Source organism: Octodon degus, unplaced genomic scaffold (genome assembly GCF_000260255.1).
Source record: "Octodon degus isolate 3935 unplaced genomic scaffold, OctDeg1.0 scaffold00091, whole genome shotgun sequence".
Taxonomy (NCBI): Eukaryota; Metazoa; Chordata; class Mammalia; order Rodentia; family Octodontidae; genus Octodon; species Octodon degus.
Window position 1 is genome coordinate 3252545 of NW_004524667.1, and position 20474 is coordinate 3273018.

At 34.0% G+C, this 20474-nt stretch overlaps 1 protein-coding gene across 1 annotated transcript in view; it reads right to left on the bottom strand.

Moving 5' to 3' along the window:
- Positions 1–20474, bottom strand: part of Cpa6 (carboxypeptidase A6) — a 352847-nt gene that overhangs the window by 64328 nt on the left and 268045 nt on the right. The gene's annotated exons all lie outside the window — the stretch shown is intronic.

Sequence of the window (20474 nt, forward strand, 5' to 3'; positions counted from 1 at the left end):
TACATATTGGGACATAAATAGAAAAATATAGTATGTTTAAGTCAAGCTGAGAGAAAAAACATTTTGAGATACAGTTTTTATGGATTAAACTCTTAAAAAAGTTTGTAAAATTTATTTTTATCTACATATATAGTAGCTTGGAACCATACATAAGAAATTTATAACTATGGTTATCTCTGGGGAGGCAGAATAGGGGACAGTGTGTGTGAAGGACTCATTTTTAATTTTAATTGCTTAAATTTTATCATACTACAAGCAAAATTCAAATTGGTTTCTTTTTTATGTATTTGGTACAGGATCTTCAGGGTCTTACTACACAGATCGGACTCGTTATGATCCACCTGTCTTCAGCCTCCCAAAAGCTAGGATTACAGGTGTGCGCCACCATGCCATCTCAGTCACTATCTCAGAGGGCTTGGGGGTGGGGCTGGCATGTCATGCTGGGGATTGAACCCCAGCCACTAGGCTCTGCCTAAGTAAGTACTTTAGTCTGCTGAGCTGTCTGTCTGGCCCTCTCAAATTGGTTTTCTTAAAGAATTTCACTCTAACGAGGTATGATTGAGACAAAAAGCAGTACATATTTAATGTATGCAACTTGCTGAATTTGGAAATAAGTAATTCCTTGTGAAACTATCATGATAATCTATACCATAAGCATAGCTATCATTTCCAGACATTCTCTCCACCCTCTTATCTTTTGTGTGTTAAGAACATAGAATATGCCCTTTAAGCAAATTTTAAATGTACAATATAGTATTGTTAACTATAGGTATTACTTTATAAAGTAGATTTCTAGGACTTCTTATTTTGTACACTCAAATTTTTTTTATATCCTTAGGGCTGGCCAGATAGCTCAGCTGACTAAAGTACCTGCGTAGGCAGGCTCAGGACCCAGGTTCAATCCCTGGGGTGCTGTGTCAGCCCTGCCCCTGAGGGACACTGAGACAGTAACTGAGACTGGGCGTGGTGGTATGCGCCTATGATACCAGCACTCGGGAGGCTGAAAACAATGTACAATGTATTAATTATTGAAATTATCCTATTAATCAGTTTTGAAACTGTCTCATTGCTATTTGTTTCTCAGTAAAATAAAATAAATAAAATAAAATTTTCACTTTGACTAACTGTATATGTTAATATCTGCAATCTGAGCAATTACATCTCAGACATCAATATGCAATATGAAAACCATGGTTGAGTACCCTTCTAAATGTGTACTATTTCTAGTGTCTTATCAATTATTGTTATACTTCCCTTAAAATAAATTAGAAATAAAAAGTAAAAAGGACAAGAAAAAATTAAGGTTTACTCAAAGCAAGCATTAATGCTTATATAACCAATCTTACATACCTATATCTGTTAATCTGAGCAACAGATCTGATGATAAAAATATACAATATACAAACCATTGTTAATTTTTTATTCTTGTTTTAAAATTCTGTACCATATGTATTGTTGTATGTTACTCTGTCTTTGATTTTGATGTTTGTTTTTGTTTTTACTCTTTAAAATAAAAAAAAATTAAAAAATAGAGACATTTATTGCTATACCTCTGCAGGACTACATTCCATACATATTTGTATATTGTGTTATCATTGTCATATGTAAAATGATACTTTAAAATTTCACTTCAATTTAATGTTTGACACACTGGTCATTCAGCATTAATTTCCTTTTAAAATTATAATATAGGGCCAGGGATATAGCACAGCAGCATATCACCTGCTTGGCAAGTATGAGATCGTAAGTTTGATTTTAGTGAAAAAAAATAGAACCTATTAAAATTACAATATATTTTAAGCAAATAGAGAAAATACAGGGAAGAATACTACACCTGTACACCTGTATACCCACTAACACATCTTGCCATCTTTCCTTTTTTTTTTTTTTTTTGGTGGAACCAGGGATTGAACTCAGGCCTTTGCTCTTGCCAGGGAAGCGCTTATACTACTGAGCCATCTTCATGGCCCCTACATCTTGCCATCTTTAACAAAAGACAAAAAAAGACATTGGTAAAAGGTGAAAGATTTATACAATTTGAAGAGAAATTAGAGTTAAAAAAAAAGAAAATAAAAAGATACCCTTTGCCTTTAGGTAGGAAGAACCAATATAGTAAAAAGAGTTTATGTTTTCAAAACTGTTATACAAATTTAATGGAATTTTGATCAAAATTCCAACAGCATATCTCACAGAATTAGATAAAATAATCCCAAAATTCACTTGAAACAAGAAGAAACCTAGAATAGTAAAGGCAATTCTGAACAACAAAGGCAAAGAAAGGGGCATGACAATTCCAGACTTGAAAGTATACTATAAAGCTATTGTGATTAAAAACAACATGGTACTAGCAAAAATCTGCTGGAAGAGAAAATAGGTAAAAACTCTTCAAGTCTATGATATAGGGAAAAACCTCACAAATGAAACCCCAATCATACAGGAATTATCACAAACAATCAATAACTGGATCTCATTAAGTAGCTTTTGCACAGCAAGAGAAACCTCCAACAGAGTAAAGAGACAACCCACGGTGTGGCAGGGAAATTTTTGCCAGCTGTTCTTCAGACAAAGGATTACTATCAAGAATATATAAAGAACTAAAGTAAACTGGTCCACCAAATTTAATGACTCAATACAAAAATGTGTATATGTTTGTACTTCTCAGATAAAGCACAAACAGCAAATAAATATATGAAAAAATGTTCAACAAGAGAAAGAAATAAAAAGAATAAGGTTTGAAAAGGAAAAAAAAGACATTGGGTCAATATAGATACAAGTAGAGGTCTCCCTTTTAAAAATCATTCCCTAACCCATTTTCTTGTCTTCCAACAAGGTATTATTCTCTAAATTTGACACTGTTATTTCCATGCAAGATTGCATGGTTTGTTATATATGTAAATTCATGGATGACATATAATATTGTATTTATGCTTTAAATGTTTATGTGATTGGGATCATGATGTATCAATCTTCAGTTTTATTTTTCCAATATGTTTTGACATTGAGGGCTTATTCCTTATAATGATAAGTTGCATTCTAGTCTAGGTAAATATACAATATATTGATCCCTTATTTTGTTGAGCAATTAATTTGAATTTGATATTTCACTGTTATGTTACAAAGAACCTTCTTGCATATTTCTTCTAGACCTAAGTGAGAGTCTGTTTATGAGATATATCTAGGACTATATTTGTTGGGTCATGGATTTACATGCATTCAATTTTGCTAACAGTTGTCATGCTTAATCTAAAGCAGTAAATATTTCCACCTGTGATGAATGGGAGGGAGTTAATATATTACCTCTGTCAAATAGCAAGTTTCCATATTTGTGTGGAATTGCTGTAAGGTATTCTGCTTTATATTCACTCACCAAATATGCACCGTGATATACATAGGATCTGATATATCTGGTAGGATGTGTATTGTTCTATTTGAAAACTATGCTGTCTAATCTTGACCTTTCTGTCTCCACATTATGAAACCAAGGCCAGTCACATTAAAGACATTCCATTTTATAATTAGGTTTTTGTTTATTGTGGTTAATAGTTGTTGAATTTGAGCAAGTGACTTTTCAGGAATGTGCTTAATCACTTGGTCTTGTAATGATATATTTCAATAAATAATTTTTCATTGTTAAACCATCCTTATATTTTTGGAATGGGCCTACTGGATTACAGTGTGTCTTAAGATATTGACTGTATTTAGATGGCTAATATTTTAATCTGCATTCCTACATGAAATAAGCCTATAAATATTTTATTCTCATCTAGTTTTGGTGTCAGGGTTATAAAACTATTGTAATTTGGAATTCAGATACAATTCCATTATAATTTAGAATTTTAGATTAAAAATTTTGGGTCTCACTAAGTTGCTAAATTGTACAGGCTAGGCTTAAACTTAGGGTCCTCCTGTCTTGGACTCCCAGAGTGCTGGTGTGTCACTCTTTAAAATACTACTTAGGTAGTATTTTAAAATATATTGAACTTAGTTTACTGAATGGTAGAATTAGAGGAGAAAGTAATTAAATGGTAAAAGAATGGAATAGGAGGGTTTGCTTTTTCTTTCATTATTTTCTGCTCTTCATTATTTCATTAATTTTATGTATTTGGTACAGGGTCTCACTATGTAGCTCAAACTCATAATGATCCTCCTTGTCTCATCCTCCCCAGTCTGGGATTACAGGTGTATGTCACCGTGCCTGGTCTCCATGGCTGGCTTGGTGCAGTGCCAATACAATATGGTGTACCAAGGATTGCCTCCCGGTTCTTTTGCAGTCTCTGTAGATGGAATTAGATGGATTAGCCTAAGGTTTTTTTTTTGTTTGTTTGTTTCTCAGAACCGGGGATTGAACTCTGGCCCTTGAGCTTGCCAGGCAAGCACTTATTCTACTGAGCTATCTCCCCAGCCCGACTCCCAGTTCTTGAGCTTACCGAGGCAGGTGCTTAGACCACTGAGCTATCTCCAGAGCCCCATTATTTCTTTTATTGTTAACTATTTTACTCCTTTTCTTTTTCTTTCTTTCTTTCTTTTTTTTTTTTTTTTCGGTGGAACCGGGGATTGAACTCAGGCCCTTGCGCTTGCCAGGGAAGGGCTTACTAAACTGAGCCATCTCCCCGGCCCCTTGTACTCCTTTTCTAGTTTCCTGATGGAAAGCTTGGCTCCCTAATGGCACCGTATGGACTTATGCATAATTATTATATTCAATTTGTTATATTAACGTTTATTTTTTAAATTATTTTAATTTATTTTTTGTGGAACTGGGGATTGAACTCAGACCCTTGTGCTTGACAGGGAAGCACTTGTTCTACTGAGCCATCTCCCCAACCCCTAACATTTATATTTTTGTTAAAAACTAGTTAAGATAAAAGACACACTTTGGTTTTTTTGGAGGAGTTATGACTTTTGCAATTTGTCAATTTTTATTTTGTAAGTTTAAAGTCACTAGCATAATTTTAAAAATCATTTCTAAATTATATATTAATCAAGGAAACTGCTTCTTAACATTCTATTAGGCAATGGATTTAGTTTCTAAGACTTGCTAGAATGTACTGTTCCATTTTCAAACAAGCAGGGTCTCCTTGTATTGAATATGCCATATTTGTGATTTTTATAACTGTGTAAGAATTGCAGCCATTCTTCATCTGGTTAGACAAAGCAAGCATGATCACATTGTGTTGACTGTTCAATTCTTAAGAGGGTGATTGAGAGTCCATCTTTTAAGATACTGATGATTTCTTTTTTTGTGGTTTAGCTTGGTGTCTTTAGAAAAAATCATGACCATATGTCAATTTCCTATTATCCTAACACATATAATAACTACAATGACTGTAGGGGTATGATTTTCTTATAATGTGAAGATCCCTTTTTGTCAGTCAATACACACCACCTATACGCTAATCAAATTGCATATGGACAGTATGAATTTAATTTCTTGCCTCGTCCTTATGAGGACGACTTGAGCAGTAGTGATCTGCCAGTCACAGAGCAATACACCACACGCCTCAGTGTGGCTATACCTAGGAATTGCATATTATTTTAATTTATTTTAAAAATGCTTCACTAAACCTGACTTTGTTTTTCAATTAAAATATGTCAAAGTTTTGATGGCTACTTTCTGTCAGGCAAATGATGCAGTTTGTACTAGATCAGGGCATTGCTGAAGTTACTTAAGAAAGAAAATGAATCTATTTATAGTCACCACCTGCCAAGACTATTTTGATTTCTCCATAAATATATACATGTCATAAATTAGACTTCACCAGAAAAACCTTAGGTAAAGTTGAAGACAAATTTTGCCAGTTCTACAATCCTCATGTAAAGTGACAAAAATAGGGAGAAGAGTTTCCTTCTTGTTCATTAGTTTTGGATTTGGTTGGCTGGGTTGGTCATTTCTTAGAGCTCCACAACAACCTGGAAAATGAAGGTTATCTTTTTGAAGATTAGTGTCACTGGGTTTTAAAAAGATACCTTTTAAGATTTCTTCTATTTTTTGTTTTTTTCTACTAGAACCACTGTATAGAACCTAAAAATAATAAACACAAAATTAATGAAGGGCACACTGGAAGAACTAAGCAAGTCACTGCAGAGATAAAAGAAAGGGGCACCATCACCGTCATTCAGGAAAATATCTTCCTATGGGCTAGAATGTGGTGATATTATATAGGACAGAAAAGTGTTTCAGTGCCAAAGTGGGCCTATCTCAACACAAAGGAAATATTTAAAATTCAATACTAAGAGAAGTAATTAGAGAAAAAGAGACAAAATAAAAATGGAGAGGGGGAACTTAATTTATACATATAGTTTATATCATAGTATAAAGTCATAAGATGCGAATTAAATACAAAATGGTCAACTAGGTAGTAGTTCCAAAGCTATACGAACAATAGCTTGCATGACTAAAGGATAAAGAAACGAAAATGTTGATCTTGTATATTCTAGTTATTTTTATGCTTAGTTAATTTATATTCACTAGTACTCAGTGACTATTCTCTGAGCAGAAGACTGAGAAATAGTGTCTATTAATCTATGTTTTCTAATAGCTACATATTTTTGTGTCACTAGGAAGAATATAATATTGGATAAATGTGTACTCTTTTTCTTAAGTCAAATTACTTCATAATTCTAAAAATTTTATATCAAGACAGTCTTTTGACGATGGTTAGTTGGATCTACTCATAAGGAGAAGCTAGAACCAACTTTGGTACTTTGAAGATCTACTATATAAGATTCTGATATACATAAGTTACAGCTAGAGTTTTTAGGTAACACCACTCTTTCTAGAAACAGTGCAACAGCCACAGCTAGATCTTGAGTCTACAAAGCACTACATAAATAATAAGTGGACATCAAAGTCTGTGATCAGTTTTGTTATTTCTGTCATAATCTATAAGTGGATGATTGGTCATTATGTATTACTTACTGTGTCTTTTTTACACATTGCAACATGTGTGGCTGTGTTGTCTCTTACTTGACAGTAATAAACCTACATAAGATATCCTGTAGAAAGTGTATGATGGATAGCGGGAATTGGGCAACCAAAATGAAACTGCAGCAAAGAAATGAAAAGTGATGATGCTGGAGGTATATTCTGACCTCAATCTACCTGGAGTTTAGAACAAATAGTTGACTGGGAAGGTTGCTGCTGCCACTATATACCTCTAGAGATGCAGTTAGATGTGAGGGAAGGTTGTAATGAAAAGAATAAAGATATTCTAGAAGAAATGACCTTATATTAAATGAGTGATCAGAAATGTTTCACAACATTGAAGGTGCAAAGGAAAATAATTGTTTGATAAAATCTGAAAGGTACAGTAGATATTGCAAAAAGGAAAAGAAACTGCTTAAAATGAATGAATACCCGAGATGAGGGAAAGGAGAAAAGAAAGACAGAAAGAAGGAAAAATGTATATAATATATAAGATAGCTAAGATAATTTTACTACTAATTTCTGTTGGTTTATTGAAAGGAATAGTTAATGCTTATTTTTTTGACGAATTTTACATGCTTATATCTGCTAATCTGAATAACTATTTGGAAGACAACAAAATGCATTATAATAATTATTGTTGAATTCCTATCGTCTTGTGAAATTCTGTATCATTTCTAATTTTTTAATTATTTTTTATTCTCTTTAAAATAAGATAATGAATTTTCCAGGGCCATTTTTTTCCCCATGATTTTATTGAAAATAAACAGCAATGAGACAGCTTCAAACCAAATTGGCAGGACAGTTCCAATAACCAACACACTGCATACATTCTTCCCAGTGGTTAATTGCTGTACATGATGCAGACATGATATCCTATTTACAAACACTATTAGAATAAATCCCTCTATTCATTAAGAGAATGTAACTATATATCTATCCTAATCATTTTGCATACAGATACAAAATGGACATTCATTTGTATCCCCATTTTTTTTGTTAAATTCTGTTATTTGAATATTATAGGTGTGTTAACTCAGCAAAATATTCTAAGAGTCCAGTAGTCCATAATAGTATTGGGTCTTCCACTTGACTGGCAATGTCAGAAATTGTTGACCTGAGTCCTCTACAGCTCAACATAACAGCATGGCTGTACTTCTTATACTTCGTTTTTATACTTTTCTGCTGGATGGTTAAGACCAAGATAAAGCAAGATCTATGCAACAAGAGTTGTATCTTTTCGATCTGATAAGATCAGTGAAATCCCCTCAGGATTTATCCTGAGATCCTGTACCTCACATTGTAGAACCTTTGTCAGTGTCAGTCATGTGCATGAGTCACGGCCATTGCTTGGCCAATGTGCTCTCTGTGAAAGCCTGAGAGAATATTTTCTCTCCATGTGACTCTCCTTAGGCACACTCTACATCATCGATCACTTTCCTCTTTGGCCCCATAATCTCCTTGATCAGAAAATTTGGGACACTACTGAGTTACATGACGTTACAGTACAAGTTCTCATATGTCCTGAGTCTTAATTGATCTTTGAAGGCTAGGGCCAAAATATTGGCTTTTCTTGCAGCCTTCCTTTTTCTCTAATTTCGGTCTGCAAACTTAGGTTGTTAATCCTCCAGAAGAGAAGTTTATTGTTATTACCATACAACCTAAGCTGTTAAGCTTAACTTCACTATCTGAATATCAAATATCTTAGGCATAATATGGAACAGGTATTTTTCATCAAGCATTGATATGTTGAACTTTAAGTCCTTACAGAATGTGATGAAAAAACATTTAAAAATTAGAATATATTTTAAAAATAGGCACAAAGAATTATATACTTCTTATGTTTACACATAAATCCTAAAATCTAACCATATACAACCTTGAAGCAGGACAGTCCCATAGTATTCCTTTTCCTGTCTCTTGCCTTCATTTACCACCCCTTCTTTTTGAACAACCATCTACCCAAGAGACAGCACAGCAGCAACTGGCATGTCATAACAAGCAGCCCGTATTCTGAAGACCAGAATGACAGCACCCAAGCATGAACCTACTATTACAAATTGCCATCTTCAGTGCAGTTGCTTAGTTCACAGGTGTCAGTACATATAGTTAGTCAGGGTAAGAATCTTTCCAATTAACTGCTAGATTCACACGGACATTTTTGGAAAGCTTATTTCACATTATTGATTATGGAGAGATAGACAAAAAATGTTAAGAGTCACAGAAGAAACAATTTCTGTCACTGAATTTTAAGATTGTTTTGTACTGCTTTAGCTTTCATAGTCATTTTTAGTGTGGTACTAATGTGTAAAGGGAAGACTATTTGTATACAGTGGCCATAATACTCTCAGTTATGAGACAGTGGAGTACAATGCATGCAATATATTTTAATTAGATCAAAACTAAACAATATTAACATAGACCTTGATAAATGTAAGATAATATAAATGTTAAAACAGTGGAGAAAAACATACATTGAGGATGTGGAGATTAAACAGAAGGTTGGGGAAGGAAAGGGCATGACAGAATGGGAACTAACAGTGCTTGATGGTTAGCAGAAATCAAAGTGTTGTAATTACTCAGGATTGCAGCAAATAAAGATAACTTTAAAATGAGTATCGCTTTTATATGACATTGTTTTCTATTAGTATATAATTAACAAAAAATGTTCTCTTTCAGTTGAGCTCCTTAGATATTGACCTGGGTTAGCCTTCCCTATTATTTGTTCCCTGGATTTTGGCACATTTAATATGTGTAATGTAAGTTTTCTTCTTTAGGATTTTTATTCATGTATTTCTTAATCAAAGATTTTGAGCTTCACATCTACATTAGAAGGTTTATATCTTATAAGTAGCAAAACACATTGAAATTTAAAAAAGATGATTCTCTAAAAGGTGTATTCCCCTAGGAAGCCTCTAGACCTGGGAAGTGCTCTCCATTTTGGAAAATCATCCCAGCTGGAGGACGTCTCCCACAAACACTGCTCCAAGTCATCAGAGTTGTGTCCTACACATGTAACTCAACATAGCTTTCAAATATTACTACTGATCTCATTGGAAATAACTCCCTTCTCAGAAAGTCTCCATTTCTTATGTTTAGAGAGTTGAACAATTTCCATAGTACATTTGAATCACATTACAGACTTTAGCACTAGAATTGGATTTTTTTTCTATATTTTACAGAAGGGTCTACAGGGTGTACAGGGTCTCACTACTAGATCGGACTTGTAGTGATTCTCCTGTTTATAGCCTCCCAAGTGCTGTGATTACAGGCATGAGCCACCACGCCCAGTCTTAATTGTCATTTTAGTGTATGTGGGGGGGGGGGTGCTGGCTTGGCAGGCCCTGGGGATTGAACCCCTGGCCCCTGCACCTGCTTGCAGGTGCTTTAATCTGCTGAGCTATTTGGCTGACCCTTAGAATTAGCTATTATTGTGGTGCTCAGTATAGATGGGTAGGGACATAGAATGAAAGTGTTTTTCAAGTATAACAAAACTGAGCCTGAAGGATGAGGTTTTATATTATGAAGCAGCAGAGGAACATGGTGGCTTACCTCGGAAACTAAAGATATTTATATTTCTTTTTCTTTTTTGAGTTGCTGTCTTTCTGTAACAGGATCAAATTAAAATACAAATCCATGCATTATCTTGGTCTGCCCCTGGGACCATAGATTCAACCACTAGGTCTAAATTTAAACATGATTTGAGGTTAGTTTAAGAATGAAGTGAATGTATTTAGTTTTGTCTGGGTTAAATTTATTTTAAAAATATCTTATTTGACCCTCTTTCACACAGATAATTTGGACTAGTATAGAAATTGTAAAGAAGAGAATAAAAACCATCCATAATCCCATTCTGTTTTCACATTTGGATCTATCTATCTATCTATCTATCTATCTATCTATCTATCTATCTCTTAGATAAAGATTTTATAAAACTGAATTATAGTGTGTGTTTGTGCATGGGTGTTTGTTGCAGCAGCATATCATAAATAGCTTCCTCCATCATTAATCTGCTAATATATTTTAATGTAGTCAGGGAAGTCAATTATTTCCTTTATGTCTTCTTCCCTTGCTTTATGCTTGCAATGTCTTTTTGGGAAATCAGATCAATATTTCCTTAGTTACTTTCTGAACATTACATGAAGAAAGATTATGGTAAAATTTGCCCCAGCAACAGGATTATTTGAGGCAAAAATTAAATACTATACATGATGTAGGCCAGGGAATATCAGTCATGGCTTGCTATACTTAATTCTGAAGATCAATAATTTCAAAACCAATAAAGTCCAAATTCTCTCATTCAGCTGGTGGTGTTTCTAAGAAGCAAATGCTATTCCATTTGCACTGGCAGCAAAGAATTAAAATGGATTTTCCACCATTAAGAAAAACAGGTAAAAGTGGGCTGATGATGAAAGTTACTTGATTACTCTATATACCACTATTACTCTTCCTGTAGTTATGCCAGTATCTCCACGCAAATTGCTGTAATCTTTTATTCTTTCCCTCTCTCTTCTCAAATTATATAATGCAGACAAAAAAAATACTTAGAAGAGACTTTCTTATGGAATGCTGAGCAACCTATTTGGGTGCCAGATTATGTTGTCTGGCTCTGCCATGAAGCCATATTTGGGAAAGAAGTTAACTTCCATGAGGCCAGATTCAATCTGGGGTCTATTTAAGGAACTTAAAAGATGGAAATTTAGGGTTTAAATAGGTGATAGAGTATATAGGGATAACAGCTGAAAGTATTAAGACAAATCAAAATATACAACTACAAAATATGTGCATTAATTACAGATAAAAGATTCTATTCCTCCCCAATTTTTCTGATTATGAGATCTCAGCTAATTGTTACTATAGTTAAATTTGGTAAAAACTATATTTGAGGGCTGTGGAGATAGCTCAGTGGTCTAAGTGCCTTCCTGGCAAGTGCAAGGACTCGAGTTTGATCCCTGGAACCACCTGTTGTGCCAGCTCACGAACCCCATGTGCATCATGCCAGCCCTGAAACTGGGAATGGTGGTGCACACCTGTAGTTTCAGTGCTAGGGAGGCTGAGATAGGAGGAACTCTATGAATCCAGAGTAGAGAGACCCTGTGTAGTGAGACACTGTATTAAATAAATAATATATATGAGTGCACTCCCATTTTGTTTGTGTGCTCTGTGTATTTGTTTATGTATTTGTATGTCATTCTATGAACAGCTGTTCCTCTTTTATTTAAGCTTTGGAATATAAACTTAAAAGCACAATTTTTCATGAGTTACCAGCTGGTCTAACTAATATCAAAATTAATTTATTTACAGGTCATCAAAATTTTAATCTAAACAAAATCCTTAAAGTGGGGAAAGATTATTGGCCAGTACTTCATTTGGTGAATAGGGGAGTGGCCGACCTTTGTTGATTAGTAAGGAGCCCCCAGTAATCTCTATAGTCTCTTGGAAGACACCTCAAATATTTGGTCATTGGTTAAAAGATAATTTTTTCAGAAAAATTAAAATAAGGATTTCTCATAAAAGATGCTCTTGGTATGAAACTAAATTAAGAAACAAAGGTTTTCACTTGTGTATGGTAATTCACTCTGTTAATCTCAGAGTGTATTAATTGTATTCATTATTCCAGCTATATAGATCTTCCAAAATGTAAAACAAAGATTGATTATTGTGATAAGACTTTCTCAGAGATTTAGACCCTTCCCTTTAACAACAACAAAAGACCTGTGACTCATTGAAGGACAACAAATTAAAAATTTCTTATGTATTAGATAGAGATGATTGGTTAAAAGTGTATGTCAAAATAGAAATTTAAGTATGTCACAAAATGTCATCAGGATTGTCATGCTACAATGTTGTATATGGTTTCGATTTCTAAAGTTCTGTGTAAAATATGTAATTATTTTCTTGTAACATTCTATAGGGATTCAAATATTGGAATATCCATGGTTGTTAAAAAATAACAGTTCCATTTTATGTCTAAGGTATTTGATATTTAGATAGATAATAATTTTAAGTTTACTGCTTTCATTACAGGGTAATGTCATTAAGCTTTTCTTCTGGATGTTTAACAACTAAAGTTTAAAAACCAAAGTTAAGGAGATAAATGGGCTAATATGATAGCCAATGTTTTGGCCCAATCCCTCAGAGATCAATGAGGTCTCAGGATATAAAACAACCTTTGGGCTGGAGAGATAGCTTGGTGGCCTAAGTACCTGCCTGGAAAGCACAAGATCCTGAGTTTGATCCTTGAAACTGTATGTTGTGTTTGCCTCAGAACACTTGGCACAGCAGACCAGCCCTGAAACTGGGTGTAGTGGTGCATACCTATAATCCCAGCACTGGAGAGGCCGAGACAGGAGGATCACTATGAGTCTAAGCTGCATAGCAAGACTCTGTATCAAAAGAAAATGAAACAAAACAAAATCTCCTTGATTTTCTGATCAAGGAGATTATGGGACACAGAAGAAACTGATGTATAATGTGCTTAAGAAGAGTCACCTCAAGAGAAAAAAATCTCTTAAGCTTTCACAGAAAACAACTTGGTCAAGCAATGGCCATGACTCATCCAGATGACTGACACTGATAGAAGATCCAACAGGTGCTATACTTGGTTCCTAAGTAAATCCTGAGGAAATTTAAATGACCTTGCTAGATATAAAAAAGTTATTTTTATAATTTATACAAGTTTCTTCTTAACTTGGCCATAACCATCCAGGAGAAAAGTATAATCACAAGGTGTAAAAAATAATGCTATAATAATAGGCTAAGCTGTAAAAGGTTCAAATCATTAATAACTTCTGACAGTTGCCAGCTGTACTGATAATTGACTACTGTTATGGACTATTGGACTGCATAGTGATAAATTGCTGAATACTAGTACCAAAAATCTTTAGACTAGCATCAGGAGTATAAATGAACTCTTTTAAATAGTTTTCCAAAACAAAGCTTCTCCAACTGCAACAGAACACCCATCATTCCCATAGTAAAATAGAAAAGGGAGAGATGTTGGGAGCCCCTGAAGCTGGAAATTTATCTTATGTGGGAGGGCAGTCTGAGACCTCATTGCCTAAAGCAATCAAGCTACTTCAATCTTAAGAAAAACATCCTGCCTACCTAGACATTGTTGGCTATTAGTTGCTAGGCAACCTTGTGTCTTGTAACTTTGTGAAGGTATAAATAAAGGGCCCTACTGTTGTTCTGGTGTGCTTTGCCAATCAGGCAACGGGCCACCATCTGATCCAGAAAAAAAGACTTTGTTATGGTGGGTTTAATCACCAGAATTTATTTCTGGTTCTCTGTTGCCCAAACTAGGCTTGTGAATCAGGTATTCATTTATTTTGGCAGCTTGCTCAATCTCTTTTTCTTTTCATCAAAGAAGAATTCAATCTTTTTTGTACAGAGAATCAAGTTTCGTGAAAGTAGACTGCCACCCTACCCCATCTGCCTTTCCTATCTCTTATTATCCAATGAAGGAACGATGTCTGGTTTCTACAGCTTACTATAATATTTCAGCCCATTTCATATTGCATTAGACTCTATTCACTTAGAATGTAAATTGAAAAACCACACACACACACACACACACACACACACACACACACACACATTTTCATGCTCAATATTAGTCATTTTCCTTGCTTGAAACACTCTTAACTCCCTGATAGAATTCCCATTTCTCAGTCAAGGCCTAATTTAAGATCTATCTTCTTGACAAAGCTTTCCTTCACTTTCTCAAATTTTTGTGGATTTCTCTGATTCCTTAATTTCCCAGGTAGTACAGTCAGTTTAATTAGCCTCCAGAGACACCACTATTTTGTGTTGTATTCTACACCTAAATATTCAAATTAAATAAAAGGTAGACTCCTTGAGAACTATCTGTTGACCCCACCATATAGAATGTTGGAAATGAAATGATCATCAAGAATATATTGGACTCATTAATAAAGAGATCTTTGAAGGAGACACTAATTATAATTTTAAAATAACAGCTTTATTGGGATGCAATTAATATATCTCATGAGTAATCCTTTTAAATTATAAAACTCAGTGCTCTTTAATATATTCACAAAGTTGTTTAAATATCATCACTACATAACTTTTAGCAATTTCATCATGTGTGAAATTTCATATACCTTTAACTATTAACCTTTTCCAATCCCCTCATTTTCTGCAGCCAATCTGTGATAGCCAAATCTTAGAAACAACCAAAATGCCCACCATCTGAGGAATGGTTGAAAAGATGTGGTATTTTTATACAATGGAGTATTACTCAGCTATGAAGAAAAACAAACTCAAAGCCTTCATAGGTAAGTGGATACAACTTGAAGCTATACTCTTAAGTGAAATAAACCAGACTCACATGTGTAAATATTGTATTGTTTCCCTGGTGTAAGAACTCAAAGGAAGAATAAAAGCTGAAAGGTATAACAGACGCAGTTAAATGTAAGGAAGCAGAACTTAAGGATTAAACAACAAAGAGAGAGAGAGAAAGGAGAAAAGCTAGGAAATAAGGTAGGAGCAAAATCGTACATGTATATATATAAATTGGATAAAACAATAGTCCTAAGAATTTCCATCAGGTTTTTGAAAATAGCAGTTAATGGGTAGAATTCTCATCCTAACTGTCTATGTTGATATCTGTGATTTAAGCAACTTCACTGAGGACAGTAATGTGTAATACTAAAATCATGCTTGAAATACCCATCATCTTGGTCTTCTAAATGTGTACCATTTCTAATGTCATATCAATTATTGCTATGCTTTCTTTAGAATACATTTTTTAAAAATGGTAATAAAAGAAAATAAGAGAACAAAAATTGAAGATTTCTTGAAAGTATATGATAATATTCATGTCCCATTTGCATAACTGTGTCTGTAAATCTGAGCAACAGATTTGATGATAAAAATAGATAATGTATTAATCAGCTATTCTTGCTTTCAAAATCTGAAATGTATGGTTATGTGTTACCCTGTTGCTGTCTTTGCTTTTGTTTTCTTGCTCTTGTTTTTACTCTTCAAAATAAAATAAAATTATAATAAAAATTTTGCCTATTTTGGACATTGCATATAAATAGAACCATTAAATATGATCTTTCACGACTGCATTCTTTCATTTAACATAATGTCTTCAAGGTTCATCCATGTTGTAGCATATGTTAACATGTTATTCCTTTTTAGTGTAATATAATTTGGTAACATACAATTTCCCACTTTAAATATAAATCAATATTTTTTTGTATATCTGCGATGTTGTATAACCATTATCACGCTCTAATTCTAGAACATTTCTTTTCTTAATGTATTTAGTACAGGGTCTCACTACACAGATTAGACTCATAGTGATCCTTCCTGTTTTTCAGCCTCCCTAGTGCTGGGATTACAGGCATGCACCACCAGGCCCAGTCTCAGTTGTCCATCTCAGCGTGCCCTGGGGGTAGGGCTGGCACGACAGGCTAGGGTCTAGAACATTTCTATTGCCCCTGAAACATCTTGGTAATAATGGGTGGAAATTCCTCTCTCTTCCTATTTCTGGCATTTACTTATCTATATACTATTTTTGTGGATTTTCTTGTTCTGGACATTTCATATAAGGGGAATGATACAGTATATGATCTTTTGTGTTTGTCTTACTTCACTTAGCATAGCATCTTTAAATTCATCCATATTGTAACTTAAATTAGTACTATAATATTTTTATGGCCAAATACTATTCTATTACGTGTATATTTATTTATTTTTTAAACTAAAAAAATTATTTATTTTGTATAGGGTCTCATTACTTGTAGCCATCTTTGGGTTTCAGCCTGGGACAGGGCTGGCACTCCATGTGGTACTGGGGATTGAACCAGGGTCCTTGCACAGGCCAGGCAGCTGCTTAGACGGCTGAGCTTTTTTCCTAGCCCTATTTGGATGTTTAAAATATGTAAAACATTTATTTGTTGAAGAACTTATGAGAATTAGGAATAATACTGCTATACATATTTATGTGTAAGTTTTTGGTGGATATATGTTTTTAATCTCTTGGGTGTAGAATTTCAAAATTCTATATGAAAGTAGAATTTTGGGGTGACATGGTAATATTCTATACTTAAATTTCTGAAGAAATGCCAAACTATTTTTACCTATTTTCTTTTTTTAAATTATTTTTTAATCTTTTATGTATTTATGTATTTGGTCCAGGGTCTCACTATGCAGCTCAGACTTTAGTAATCCTCCTGTTTCAGCTTCCCTAGCACTGGGATTACAGGCATGTGCCACCATGCCCAGCTTTGTTGGTCTACTCAGCAGGCCCGGGGTGGGGCTGGCACATCAGGCTGTACTGGGGATTGAACCTGGGTCCTTACACTTGCCAGGCAGGTGCTTAGACCACTGAGCTATCTCCTATCCCTGTTTTTAACTATTTTCTTCTTGATAATTTTCTTTATCTTGTTTAATTTTTAAGATCACCACTTTTAGATTTTGAAAATGTCCTTTACAAAGATCTGCTTGATGTGTATTTCTTTGTTCCCTGCCCTCTGTCCACCTCATGTTTGTATTTCTTACTCCTCTATAAATATCTGTTCATTTTTTCAGAAAGATGAACTCTACACTGTATGTAGCAATCTGTTTCATTTTCCTTATGTATGTATTATATGTTTTTTCTCGATGATTTTAATATTTATATTATTTCTCTGTCCCATGAGAAATTTAAGAAAACTTTATCAAAAGGTAGTATTTCTTAAGGCTTTTTATGTTTGTGATTTGGTTTTATGGTGAATGGAGCATCTGTAGTACACGTCACAGTAGTACATCCATCATGTCTATATGCTGCTCTGTCTCAACCCCACCAGGCTCCTGGTGCCATAAATACAACAATAGTGATAGTTTTCTAACCTGGGATAAACAAGTATTATGAAAAAAAGGTATTTCCCACTTTTTTTGTACCTCTATGTTCTTCTCTTATTTTGCTTACATTATACAAATTTTGTGACTAGGAATATTGAAAAAGAGATAGAAAGTACTGAAATCTCAGATAGTTGTCACTCAGTAGCAGAGCACTAACCTAGCCTTATGAGGCCCCTGAATAGGGGCTAGCATTATGAGGCCCCCGGTTAGGAGCCTAGCATGGGAAAAAAGTATTGAATAAAAAAGTTATGGTGTTATAGTTTTAAAGACTAATGTCCAGAGGTTTTACAGTGTATTTTGCATTTTTTCTTTTGTGGAACTGAGGATTGAACTCAGGTCCTTGCGCTTGTGAGGGAAGAGCTTATTCCACTGAGCCATCTCCCCAGCCCTGTATTTTGCATTTTAAAAGTGTTTACTAATAATCATCCATTCTTTGTTAAGATAATGAATTCACTTCATCACTTTGAGAAAATAACAAAAGAATTAAGCCCATCTCAGTATCATTCAAGCCTCGTAGTTTGCTTCTGTACTGTTTTCTGAGCTTTAATTTCCCAAAATAAAGATCCGTGGATTCACCTGCTAAGCTTGTGTAGGGGCAAAATGGAAGTGACTCTCAAGGGCATGGTCTGGGACAGTCAAGCTGGCCAAAGAAGAGATGAACAGATGGAGCCAGAGTCATGTCTCCATGCTAGAGATAGGATATGCTTAGGATTTTGGAGGAAGGAAGAGAGGGCAAGGATGAAAGCACTTTTATTTTTGTAGGAAAGAGCACCTTGTTTCATAGAGAATGAAAACCCAGGTTATGAAGTCTATTAATTAAAACATCTATTATTTTATAATAGATTTTTAATTTTGAGACAAATGTGACTATATTTGAGATCCATAAGAAATGTGCTTTACCCATTTTCTCTCAGTGGTAACATCTTGCCAAGCTGTAGTATAACACAATTACAGAATTGGCATTGGTACAGTTAGGATACAAAACATTTCCATCCTCATAAAGATTTTTTTGTGCTGTTTTTTAATAGCCACATCCACTTCCCCCCCACATCTACTCTTCTTCCTTAGCCCTGAGGAACCATTAATATTTTCTCCATCTCCATTATGTTATCATTTCAAAAGCAATATGTGAATGAAACCATATAGAAATATATCTGTTGGGGTTGAGCTTTTTCATTCAGCATAAGTCTTTCAAGATTCATCCAGGTTGTTGCATGAATTGATAGTTTCTTTTTATTGTTGAGTGATTTTCCACACTATGAATGTACTACAGTTTGTTCAAGTATTTGCCTGTTGACAGGTATCTGGGTTGTTTCCAGTTTTTGGCTATCATAAATAAAGTCCTGTAAACATTTGTGTACAGGTTTTTGAGTGAACAGAAGTTTTAATTTCTCTGGGATAAATGCCAATAATGTAATTACTGGGTCATATGGTAGTTGCTTGTCTAATTTTAAAAGGGATTGCCAACTGTTTTTAAGAGTAGCTCCATTTTACATTTCTACTCACAATCTATGAGTGACTTAGTTTCCCACTTCTTCCTTGGCATTCAGTACTACAGATGTACATATTTACCTATACATCTATAGAAATATATGCATTTATAGATTGAATTAATTTTAGCCATTCTGGTAGCTGTGTAGTGATAGCTCATCATGGATTTAATTTGAATTTCCTTAATGACATCTTTTTGCACAAGCTTATTTGCCATCTGTATCTGTATGTGCGTATATTTTTTTGGTGAAATATCTCATTTCTTTAACCCATTTTCTAATTAGATTGATTTTTTTTTTTACTGTCAAGTTTTAAGTTTATGTATTCTAAAATGAGTCCTTTTTTTAGCTATGTGGCTTGCATATATTTTCTTTCAGTCTGCAGCTTGTCTTTTTCATTTTCTTAACAAGGTATTTCATAGGCGAAACGTTTAAAGTTTAATTAAGTTTAATGATAAGTAATTCACTAAGTTTTTATGGAACATGGTTTTAGTGTGAAATCTAAGGACTTTTTCTAGCTTTAGATTCTGAAGATGTTCTCCTACAGTTTTACACTTAAGTTCAAGCCCTGTTTTGAATTTTTGTTAAAATATGAGACTTAAAAATTCTTTTGCCTATATTCATCCAATTCTTACAGCATCATTTATGGAACAGGCTGTCTTTCCTTCATTAAGTTGTTTTTGTACCACTAGCAAAAATCTGTTGGGAATATTTTTGAGAATCAATTTTTCAGTTCTTTATTCTGTTATGCCTATCTCTTCAGCAATATTAACTACTTCAAATTATGATATTTGATATGGTTTGATATTGAATAGAATGAATCTTTTTTATTTTCAAAATAGTTTAAGTTCTTCTAGTTCCTTTGTCTTCTCATATACATTTTAAAATAATCTCATCTATATCCACAAAAAATCTTCCTCAAAAGTTTGATATGAATTGTGTTAAATCTGTACAACAATTTGGGGAAAATTGACTTTTTAATGTTTTTATTGATATATGTTTACAGTACATAATGACTACATTTCTTGTGGGGAGTGAATATATGTGCATAAAACATCTTAATTCTTTTTTTCATCCTCTTCCCCTCCCCATTCTCTCTTCTTCCACCATTTCCCAGTCTCCTTTCTTCTTGCAAAAGATGTATCTCCCTATTTTCCATTATCTTTTCTTTTTCTTTTTTTTTG